Genomic DNA, 12,295 nt, shown 5'->3' with positions numbered 1-12,295 from the left:
AATAACACAACACTTGCAAAACAGAAATATGAGTTCAAAACACGCCTTGTGAACACGCGGTGGAGCGGAGCACTGACACGTCCGACCAGCACGGTGTCGCAAGCGCGACTATCCATTCGGCCACAGAGGCTGACTGCCGTTTAACTGGCGGTGTGCTTGCTCAAATCAACACTTGCCAAGTGTACCCTTCCTGATGCGCTACTCTACGTCTGCAGAGTGTCAGGACGTCGCATGAGCCTTTCCTGTGTGCCTGTACGTACTCAGACGTATCGAAGTCCAGGCACCTACTTTCTGCAGGCAATTCTTATACCTGCCGTCTTAGGCTATTCCCTTTCTGAACTCTAAGTCCTGCACACAAGACAGGTAAGTGACTATTCATATGGGTCATACCGTTTACCAACAAGTAATTTTAAAATAGCGTTTCCTTTCACAGCGCCATCAAGCTTTGAAACACTTCCGCAGCTAATAGGTCGATTGATAATGGCCGTCGTTTCGTTTCTGGTTGTCAGTAAGTGCGTATTTTCATATCGACGTCATACCTGTGATACCTGTAAGCACTCAGAAATGCCAGCTTTCTCAACTATTACAGCTGTATGTGGTGAGAGTGATTTTTCCCCAGTGAGTAAAACGTGTACCTCTGGTGGGACTCGAACCCACAATCCCCGGTTTAGGAGACCGATGCCTTATCCATTTTTTTTTTTTTTTTTTTTAACTTTTTTTATTATTACGACAGTATGCATCAACTGCCCCTTTCAACAACGGGATATCATCTCGTTGACGGAGGAGAACAACGACATCATCGGCATATGCCTTAACCGAGAGCTTCCCACGAGAGAGGGACATACCCTGGAGCTTGAGAGCAATAGTCCGAAGCAGCGGTTCCAGGGACAAAACGAATAAAGACATAGAGAGCGGACTACCCTGAGGCACTCCGCGGCGGATAGCAATGGGCGGCGTCAGCTGCCCATTGACTGACACCCGAGCTGTTATTCCCCTATACAAATTGCCAAGAACACCACGTGATGAAGCGTTAAAACCTATTGTACCTAAAACACGATCTAAAAACACATGACTGACGTGATCAAAAGCCTTATAAAAATCAAGGAAGGCAAAGGCACAATGTACGTTTGTAACCGCCGCAACCGAGACAACATCCCGATATTCGGCTACTGGTGTCAGAATAGATCTATCATGAAAACAACATTGATGTGCACCAATCACACCCCGAAGCAGAGAAGACAACCGGCTATTGAGCGCTCTAGCAGCTGTCTTATAGTCAAAATTCAGCAATGTGAGCGGACGAAGATTGGCAGCAGATAAACGACCAGAGGACTTCGGAATTAAAACAATTTTCCCTACTTTAAAATCGGCAGGCACATCCATCCCCCTGACAATCTCATTTAAAATCTGCGTAAAAATGCCACCCAAAAGAGGCCAAAAACGGAGATAAAATTCTTTAGGCAGGCCGTCTGGACCCGGCGATTTACTGGACGGAGAGCGAGCAATAAAATCGAAAACATCATCTACCTGGAACTCCCGGAGAAATTCGCCGTTCGCGTCAGGCGCGATCGTCGCAGTTAGATCCCCAAAGACATCATCCGAAAGAGACTCACCAGAATCATCGGCAGAATAGAGACTAGTGTAATACTGATGAAGAGCACGAACCATTTCCTCCTGTGCACTAAGCTGTCGCCCATCATCCACCGTAAGAGAAGAGATGAAGGAGCGACGACGACGAGTCTGATGCCGTAGCAGGTGGTACAAGGATGTCAGTTCACCTTCAACAAGAGAGTGAGGTTTCGACTTAACTCGCAGACCATCCATCTGTCGTCGTTTAAGGCTCAAGAGCTTGGCTTTAATACGACGAACATCATGGATCCGCAGTGGAGAGGTACCCGCCGCGTCATATAGTTCACGCAGGACAGAGTAGTAATATTCATACGTGTTCTTAAAATCACGCGTCCTAGCAGCACAGTAGAAAATCAAAGTCTGACGAATCTTGGGCTTGGCAAACGCAGTCCACCAAACCAGCAAGGAGGGGTATCGCGGGACAGAGCGAAGACATCGCTCCCACACGCCACTTATAACATCATCCATAGCACTGTCGGCAAGGTGGGAAACATTTAACATCCACTGGGAACGATAAAGTTTTGCAGGTTGGCGACTAAGATTTACAGTTGCAGTAAAAGCACAATGGTCAGAAAAACTAGTAGGAATAACATCGACAGAAAGAATTTTATCACATAAAAAATCAGATAAATAGAATCTGTCGAGTCTACTGCATGAGGACGCGGTAAAAAACGTATATTTCACCAGGGTTGGATATTTGTGTTCCCAAACATCACGCAGATGCATCGTACGAACTAAGTCATGTAAATCACGGCAATAATTAAAATTGGGGGACTGGTCTGCAGGGCGTAAAACACAATTAAAATCGCCTCCGAGCAGGAGACTCCGAGGACTCTGGCGCAAAAGATAAATAAGCTCTTCTTTATAAAAGCGCGATCGAGCCACAGTGTGACCCGAACCAGAGGGGGCATACAAAACAACGAGGCGGAGATCAAAAAGACGACAACCAATCCCACGGCCAGAGTCAAGGAATTCAATGTCAGTAATAGGAATGCCCTCTCGAAAGAAAAGAGCAGTTCCTGTTGAATATTCCGGCGCGACATTAAAAACAGTTTGAAATCCAGGTAGAGAGAGATCAGAAAACAACACTTCCTGCAAAAACACTACGTCCGCACAGGCGTCGTAAATAAACTGCCGCAAAGAGGCAATGCGAACGTCGGACTCAATACGGTTAACATTTAAGGTAAGAAAGGTGTATGCTTGAACCATAGAGAGAAAAGCGAGAAAACAAATCACCTACACCGACGCACCAGCGTCACAGTCCATAGCAGGGGTGACAGAGGCATCCGAGGGAGGGGGACTGCTACCCCGTTCCGCGGATCCCTTACGTTTCGGTTTTTTACGAACAGCATTAACGTTCGGCTGAACGCGTAACTTGCGTCGGCTGACGGGCAAGGAAGCTTCAGCCGCCGGTGACGTAGGAGGGTCAAGTTCTGTATCCGACACCACCCGCGCCGGTCCACATGCGGGATCCGGGGTCGCGGGGGAAACATCCGACAAAACGGAATGGTCAACACCTGCACTAGCTTCCGGCAAACATGGACTGCACGGAGGCGAAACGTGAGCGGGAAGGTCCGAGGCCGCAGAGTTGGAAGGAAGCGGAGCAGCTCCGCTGGCAGAGGTATGGGGCAGCGAAGCAGGAAGTTGTCGCGGCTCCACTTGTTGTGACATCGAAGTCGGTTCGGAAGACGGCGCCAACAGGCCCGACCGACGACCCGACTCGAGAGAAGCTGCGTCGGAGGCCGGAGGGGCGCCAGCAGCCGCCACCGGAACCGCTACCTCAGGAGGGCAGGGAGCAGCTACAGTACACAGTGGCTCGGAGGATGCCGGTCGCTCGGACTGGGGCATCTCAGGGAGATCCTCATCCGTACTATTTCCATCGTGTGGGCGACGCCTCTTATTATTCAAAAGTGGCACACCCACCTGAGGGACAGACGGAACAACATCAGATTTAGCACGCAAAGGAGGAAATTCTGTATCAGCGGTGCGCAAAACCTGTGGAGGGGCGCTACTACCACTGGACTGTGCTACACCAAGAGCAGAACCACCTGCAACGAGGTCAGCGACCGTTAACTTGCGACGCTGTTCGAGAGAATTTTTTAAAACAAAAACTCTCCGCGGACAGTCGGTACGCACGTGACCACTTTCATTGCACAAAAAACAGGTGCCAACCTGACCACTATATGTTACATGGACACGATATCCACCGATCTGCAGGTGAGATGGAATATTCTGCTTAACGTGCATTTCGACTGAACGAATACCACTGTAACATTGCAGGCGATGTTGGCTTGACCAGCGTTCAAGGCGAATGCTCTTTACATCACCATACTTCTGTAGACCCTCCTTAAGATAGACATTATCCACCTCCAGTGGAAGGTTGTAAACACGAACACTGGTGTACGTAATGGAAGCATTGGAAAGCAGCACGGTACTTACAGAATCATCCCGATGCCGAAAGAGAACTTGATGACCGTATTTAGAAAGAATTTTATCAACCTGAAGTGGGTCCATAAACTTAACAAAGAAAACATACAGTTCGGTATCAAAATAAGCAGTGTGCACCTGATCCGAATGAACACCAAAGGTATCTACCAACCAATCATGAATCTCAAGAGAACTAGGTTGCACATGGCGGGTTGACTTGTCAAAAGCAAAACTAACTGTAGCCTGACGAGGAATAACCTGGGACGACATTTTCAAAATATGCGGTCGAAACCGCTACACAAAAAACACTGAAATAAGGACAGAAAGTAACACAAGGTACGAAACAACGACGGAGAAACACTCACAGAAGTTGCAACACAACACGTAAACAAAAACGATAGTCCACTATACGTAACGCTACGGCGGAGCGGAAGACTAGGCACGTCCACACTGCACGGCGTCTAAAGCGGAACTGCCATTAGGCCACAGAGGCTGACTGCCGTTTAACTGGCGGTGTGCTTGCTCAAATCAACACTTGCCAAGTGTACCCTTCCTGATGCGCTACTCTACGTCTGCAGAGTGTCAGGACGTCGCATGAGCCTTTCCTGTGTGCCTGTACGTACTCAGACGTATCGAAGTCCAGGCACCTACTTTCTGCAGGCAATTCTTATACCTGCCGTCTTAGGCTATTCCCTTTCTGAACTCTAAGTCCTGCACACAAGACAGGTAAGTGACTATTCATATGGGTCATACCGTTTACCAACAAGTAATTTTAAAATAGCGTTTCCTTTCACAGCGCCATCAAGCTTTGAAACACTTCCGCAGCTAATAGGTCGATTGATAATGGCCGTCGTTTCGTTTCTGGTTGTCAGTAAGTGCGTATTTTCATATCGACGTCATACCTGTGATACCTGTAAGCACTCAGAAATGCCAGCTTTCTCAACTATTACAGCTGTATGTGGTGAGAGTGATTTTTCCCCAGTGAGTAAAACGTGTACCTCTGGTGGGACTCGAACCCACAATCCCCGGTTTAGGAGACCGATGCCTTATCCATTAGGCCACAGAGGCTGACTGCCGTTTAACTGGCGGTGTGCTTGCTCAAATCAACACTTGCCAAGTGTACCCTTCCTGATGCGCTACTCTACGTCTGCAGAGTGTCAGGACGTCGCATGAGCCTTTCCTGTGTGCCTGTACGTACTCAGACGTATCGAAGTTCAGGCACCTACTTTCTGCAGGCAATTCTTATACCTGCCGTCTTAGGCTATTCCCTTTCTGAACTCTAAGTCCTGCACACAAGACAGGTAAGTGACTATTCATATGGGTCATACCGTTTACCAACAAGTAATTTTAAAATAGCGTTTCCTTTCACAGCGCCATCAAGCTTTGAAACACTTCCGCAGCTAATAGGTCGATTGATAATGGCCGTCGTTTCGTTTCTGGTTGTCAGTAAGTGCGTATTTTCATATCGACGTCATACCTGTGATACCTGTAAGCACTCAGAAATGCCAGCTTTCTCAACTATTACAGCTGTATGTGGTGAGAGTGATTTTTCCCCAGTGAGTAAAACGTGTACCTCTGGTGGGACTCGAACCCACAATCCCCGGTTTAGGAGACCGATGCCTTATCCATTAGGCCACAGAGGCTGACTGCCGTTTAACTGGCGGTGTGCTTGCTCAAATCAACACTTGCCAAGTGTATCCTTCCTGATGCGCTACTCTACGTCTGCAGAGTGTCAGGACGTCGCATGAGCCTTTCCTGTGTGCCTGTACGTACTCAGACGTATCGAAGTCCAGGCACCTACTTTCTGCAGGCAATTCTTATACCTGCCGTCTTAGGCTATTCCCTTTCTGAACTCTAAGTCCTGCACACAAGACAGGTAAGTGACTATTCATATGGGTCATACCGTTTACCAACAAGTAATTTTAAAATAGCGTTTCCTTTCACAGCGCCATCAAGCTTTGAAACACTTCCGCAGCTAATAGGTCGATTGATAATGGCCGTCGTTTCGTTTCTGGTTGTCAGTAAGTGCGTATTTTCATATCGACGTCATACCTGTGATACCTGTAAGCACTCAGAAATGCCAGCTTTCTCAACTATTACAGCTGTATGTGGTGAGAGTGATTTTTCCCCAGTGAGTAAAACGTGTACCTCTGGTGGGACTCGAACCCACAATCCCCGGTTTAGAAGACCGATGCCTTATCCATTTTTTTTTTTTTTTTTTTTTTTTTTTGTTTGTGTTTTAGGGCCTCCCTTCTCCCCTCACAGCCCTTCCAAACGCTCACCTTGCTTTGCCTTCTTCGGCTAGCCTCTTTGCTTTTGTCGTGTTTATTATTATTATCATTGTTATTATGAGTCCATCCTTCTACCAACCTTTTTTTTACTTTTTTTATTGTATGTACTTTTTTTATGTTTTTGATGCCAAGTCCTCATTTTTCTTACTGTTTGCGAGTGCTCGGCCACTTTTTCTTGTTTTGTACTTTTTTTTTTTTTTTTTTTTTTTCGGCTTCTTAATTTTTTTTTCTGTAAGCTGGATGTCTAAATTACCTTAGCTAACAGAAGTGAGAAATAAATGTTTCTTCTTAATATTAATTAAAGATAATGAATCTTCCTCTTGCTAATGGAAAGATAAGTATATTAAAATAAACTGATGCGTGAAGTCTCTCATCTTCATAAGGAAAACATAAAATCTTGCAACCCCTTGAAGAACGTTTTTTTAGAACTTAAAACTTCTCCGTGTATGGCATAAGATAATTAAAAAAAAATACAATACATAAAACTTGATGTCTAATTTCTTCATGAGGATATAGTCCTGTGCGTCTTGCCACGGACTTGATTTCTTTTCTGCTGTGTCTCGTGGAAGGATCGAAGATATTCCGGTTCCAGGTATCTGTAATCGTGCAAGGCTGACATCTCTGAATTCCGTACCAATCTTAATCTGTCTATTGTTCTCTGTTTAATTTTATTCCATGATTCTATTTAGGAAGCATGCGTAATTTTTTTTGTAGTCTTTTGTCCGCATGAGATGATGATGCTGAGTCGTTAGATACACCCAATAATCTTCTTTGCTTTTATTTTCTGCCTTCAAGATATAGTGCACAGTGTGCCCTTTTAGCCAGTTAACAGCATTTCTTTTCGTATCAGGGTATGGCACTGCGTCTGGAGTCAGAAAATCTGCGGCGGTGAAAACGGTTGGAGACGTTCTGTTAACGGTCGCTAATTTCTGCTTAACTATATGCCATATGTCTCTTACTCTTTCACACACGAATCGGTGTTCTTCAGTGTCAAGAAGGTTACATGACGCGCACAAGGGAGAATTTGTGAGATGTATAGCGTGCAATTTGGAATTAGTTGAAATTTTCCTGTTGACTGCATTATACCAAGTTGCTTTCACCTTAGAGGGTAAGTTCCGATCGTCGATATTTTTCCAAATTGCAGACCAGTCGTTGTTGGGGTATTTTCTTTCAATAATATTTCCGTCCTTAGCTTCCATCAAATATGTATAGATGTCCTTTACTCTCTTCAACTGCTGTTCTGAGAGCCTCGAGGAGATATAACTGTACTCAACGAGAAAAGTTTTCAGGTGACAAAGACCAGCTGGTATATGCTTCACATCTATAGGCGGCTGCATGCTTGTTGGAGCAATTTCATTCAGCAAGTGGGCCGTTAAGCTGTCGGGCATCTGTTTCCATTGCTTGCACATTCGACACACATATAACGCTCGTGACCTGTAACTGACATCAACAAGGTTTAAACCTCCTTTCCTTGTTGGGAGTGTTAGTGTATTGAACTTCACTTTGAAAATGTTGCCTTGGCATACAAAGCTTCCTATCGCGGATAAAATTCTTCTGGCTGTTTCTAATGGCATCGGAAAAGCTTGGACAACATAGTTAAGTTTGGATGTTATATACACATTTACTAGTTTGATTTTCTGTATCTCGTCCAGTTGCCTCATACTGTTTCCTTGCACAGATGCTCGTATGCTTGCAAGTAGTTTTTTATAATTGACAGCAATAGTGTGTTGGATGTTGCTCCTAAATTCAATACCCAAACATTTCAATGTGGATACTTCCGTCAATTGTCCCCGATTTTGCATGGATATTCCTCTGCCTACGTTCATGATGCCTGACTTCCTTTTATTTAGTTTGGCGCCAGAAGCAAGTTCATATGTGTGTACAATCTGAAGAGCTTTCGCCACTTCATCTTCATTTATAACCAGGACGCCCACATCATCTGCGTAGGCGTTGCACACTATTTTCTTGCCGTTTATACACAATCCTTGCAGGTGATGCGTGAGTGTCGCGAGGAGAGGTTCTATTGCTATTGCGAAAAGGGCCATTGACATTGGGCAACCTTGACGTACGGATCCAGTCAATTCAATCTCTCTACTTAGTTGCCCGTTTATCATTATTCGTGCTACACTGTTTTTCAGAATTTGTTGAATAATCCTCACGAATCGTGGTGGGAATCCCATTACTTCCATGATACCAAGAAGATACTTATGATCGACCCTGTCAAACGCCTTCTCGAAGTCTAATGACACTAAAGCACATTTTATTCGGCATACATTTGCGGTTGATATTATATCCCTATATTCGCATATATTCTGATAGATGTTTCTGTCTTTGCCTACACATGTTTGGTACGTGCCAGTTACAGAGTTAATAACCATTTTTATTCTTCTTGCTAATACGCGGGCCATAATTTTGTAATCACTGTTGAGTAATGTTACTGGGCGAAGGTTTTCAATCGCTTTGCTAAGTGAGTTTTTAGGAATTAGAACTATGATCCCTTCAGGAAATTCTTTGGGAGCGGCAACAGTGCCACTCATGATTTCGTTGTACATACATAGCAACTTGCTTTTCATTTGTGGCCAGAACACTTGGTAGAATTCCACGGGGATACCGTCAGGTCCTGGAGACTTATTTTTAGGACTCTGTGCTATTGCGTCTTTCAATTCGTCCTCTTCTATTTCGGCCATGAGATTTTCTACTTGCTCTGTACTAATTCGTCCTGATACGTTTCTAACAAGATCACGCCGCGCCTCGTCGACGGTAGGTTTGGTGGACATCATATCTGAGATATATTTATGAACAGCGTTTTGAATTTCATGCTGTTTTGTGTGCCTGGTCCCATCAGGTAACTTAACTTCTGTCAGTATTTTTCTCTTTCCTCTCTTATTCTCACGCATTACATGGTACATAGCCGTTTCTTCCCCTTCTACAATGTTGTGGAGTCTCGCTCTGACTTTAAAACCTTCTGACTGTCGCCGCTTCAGCGCCAAAAGTTTTGCTTTGACTTTCTGAATCCGGCTAAAGTTCTCCATTAATCGTGTGTCCAAGGTGTACAGGTCTCTAAGGCAGCTAAAATAAAATTCAGTCGTCTTTTTAATCCAGAAACTTTTCTGTCGCGAGTAATCCATCAGCATTCTTCTTATTTTAGGCTTCGCACATTGTAACCACCAAGCTATGGCAGAACTGTATCGCGGGAATCGTTTCTCGCATTCTTGCCACACATTAGTAAATGCTACGCGACATTCCTCATCTTGGAGATGTGTAATGTTGAGTTTCCATATGCCCCTCGCTCGGTAAGTCTCTTGTTTTTCCAAATTTACTGTGGTGATGTACGCGGCATGGTCAGAAAACATAGTGGGCCAGACCTCAGACTGGAGTACATGGTTCTTAAGGTTGGACGACACGTAAATTCTGTCTAACCTGCTTGCTGAGTGACTGTTAAAATATGTGAAACCGGCCTGTGCGCCATGGGTATGTTCCCAGGTATCGGTTAACTGCATTTGGTGGACTATTCTTTCCAGTTCTACGGACTTGTTGAAATTCGGTGTCTGGTCTTTCGGGCTAAGGACAGAATTAAAATCGCCGGCTAGGATTATATAATCTTGACGTGTACCGAAGAGATGAACGATTTCCCTTCTAAAAAAATCCGCTCTAGCACGCCTGTTATTGTTGCCTGACGGTGCATAAACGTTGATGATGCGGGCATTGTTAACAGTCACTGCAACCCCTCTGCTGTTTTCAAGTTTTGCTGTTTGTGTGACACGGATGCCTTCTTTCGTGAGAATTGCGGTTCCCAGCTCTGCACCGTAACCGGGGTTTATTGTGGCGTTGTATCCACGTATGTTTTCTAGTTTAATATCTGTTACTTCCTGTAACAGTAGTATATCAACGTCAGCAGCGTATAGAAAGTCTTGCAGATGTTGTAAATGCAGGGAGGAGCGTATCTTATTAATGTTCAACGTAGCGATTTTGTAGGCTTGCGCTGCGTTCATATTGTCCTATTCATTACCGAAGTCAATATTCGTCATACGAAGTGCTGTCGGAGGAAAATCCTTTTTCACATGTATGTTCCGGCAATGATGTATTCATCGCCTTCAGTTGATCTCTTGGGGCAGAAGTCTGTTCCGTTCCTCCAGTTTCGTTCAATTCTTCATCTTGATGCATTTCATCCGATTCATCAGCCCAGGTTTTGTGTTGATTAGCTTTCGATGTCTCTTTTTCTGCATTTCTGGTATCAGGGAAAACCTTGTCTGCATCGAAATTTACTATCAGCTTCAACCTCTCGTTTGACGACTGCTCCGTTGACATGGGGCATGGTGTATTTGATTTGGCTTGCAAGGGGTCAGGTGCCTCCATACTCAGAACCGGATTACGATGTTGTTCTTCATGCAGTTTGTTGCTAATCTGCTTTGCTTTTTCTCGCAAAGGGGGTGCCAGTTGTTCAGCTCCCTTATGAGCTAGTCTCCTCTTTTTATGTTTCCTTGGAGGACTGACTCTTGGGGAGGTTTCATCGTTTTCCATTACATCTTGGGTTTCTTGCGCTCGGTCTTGTTCTCTGGCAAGTGATGGGTTGATTTCCTTGTGGTTTTCTGGAGACTTCTCATTCTGAAGGACTATAACCGGTTCAGGAGTTTGTTCTATTTGAACAGAGATATTTGGTTCTTTTTCTTGACTCTTTGGCTGTGTTGTCCCCGTCGAGTCGCTAACTTCCATTATCACTTCATTGTCGCGAGCTGCATCATCCTGGGTAGCGTCCCGAGTAGCGTCAGGAGCGTCACGCGTATGGAGTTGTCCAGCGGCTGCCGCTGCATAAGTTACAGGCAACGTTGACATGGCCGGGGGTCTCACTGCTTCGCCCGCAGGTAGCTGGGCCACTCGGCGTTGTATACACTGCGAGCGGACATGGCCTGTGCCGCCGCAAGACACGCAGGTTCTTGGCTGCCCATCATATATGACTATAGCCCGATAACCACAAACATTTATATACGAGGGTATGTGCTTGTGTAAATCCACTCGCAGTTGCCTGATACCATTCAAGACGGGGAACTTGTGAGCAGGAGACCACTTTTCTGCAAAATTGCTAATTATTCTCCCATAAGGAGCTATCACGGAGTTGATCTGCTCAGCGGTGATTTCAAATGGTAGCTCAAAGATACGGACAGTTCTTAATCCAAAGCCAGCATGCGTAACACGAACTTCACTAACATTGCCATCGTGATGTTTGAACTTAAATGTTCCGCCACTAGATTCAACAATTTTGTCACACAATTCCGTGTTTTTAAGCTTGACATACACAACACTACTCACAATTGAAAGGTGAATACCTATAATATCCTCAAACGAAATTTTCACAACTTCTTCTAACCACGTCTCAATTTCGAACGAATTCGGTCTCTGCCCTTTCTGGTCAAAAACAAATTTCAATGTGTCTCTCCTATTAGGCTGATCCATCTCTCCTTCTAATATGAATCCATCAAGAGTCTCAAATAACGCAGTAACTACTGCAACAGGCGCTTGACTTACCGAGCGGAGCGCAGCAGACCGCAGCCCACAGCACACGCCGGAGGTCCGCACACCACGGCCGCCAAAAGCCGACTGTTCCATTAGGCCACAGAGGCTGACTGCCGTTTAACTGGCGGTGTGCTTGCTCAAATCAACACTTGCCAAGTGTACCCTTCCTGATGCGCTACTCTACGTCTGCAGAGTGTCAGGACGTCGCATGAGCCTTTCCTGTGTGCCTGTACGTACTCAGACGTATCGAAGTCCAGGCACCTACTTTCTGCAGGCAATTCTTATACCTGCCGTCTTAGGCTATTCCCTTTCTGAACTCTAAGTCCTGCACACAAGACAGGTAAGTGACTATTCATATGGGTCATACCGTTTACCAACAAGTAATTTTAAAATAGCGTTTCCTTTCACAGCGCCATCAAGCTTTGAAACACTTCCGC

The 12,295-nt window shown here is 45.2% G+C and overlaps 2 non-coding genes across 2 annotated transcripts; both read right to left on the bottom strand.

The window, feature by feature from the left end:
* Positions 1–5,051: 5,051 nt before the first annotated feature.
* Trnar-ccu lies at positions 5,052–5,124 on the bottom strand. Its single transcript has one exon. It is a non-coding gene; the product is annotated as a tRNA-Arg (tRNA).
* A 502-nt stretch (positions 5,125–5,626) lies between these two features.
* Trnar-ccu lies at positions 5,627–5,699 on the bottom strand. The gene has a single exon. It is a non-coding gene; the product is annotated as a tRNA-Arg (tRNA).
* Positions 5,700–12,295: the final 6,596 nt, after the last annotated feature.

The sequence above is a fragment of the Schistocerca piceifrons genome, chromosome 1 (assembly GCF_021461385.2).
Source record: "Schistocerca piceifrons isolate TAMUIC-IGC-003096 chromosome 1, iqSchPice1.1, whole genome shotgun sequence".
Lineage (NCBI taxonomy): Eukaryota > Metazoa > Arthropoda > Insecta > Orthoptera > Acrididae > Schistocerca > Schistocerca piceifrons.
This window is presented reverse-complemented; position numbering and strand designations above follow the sequence as displayed.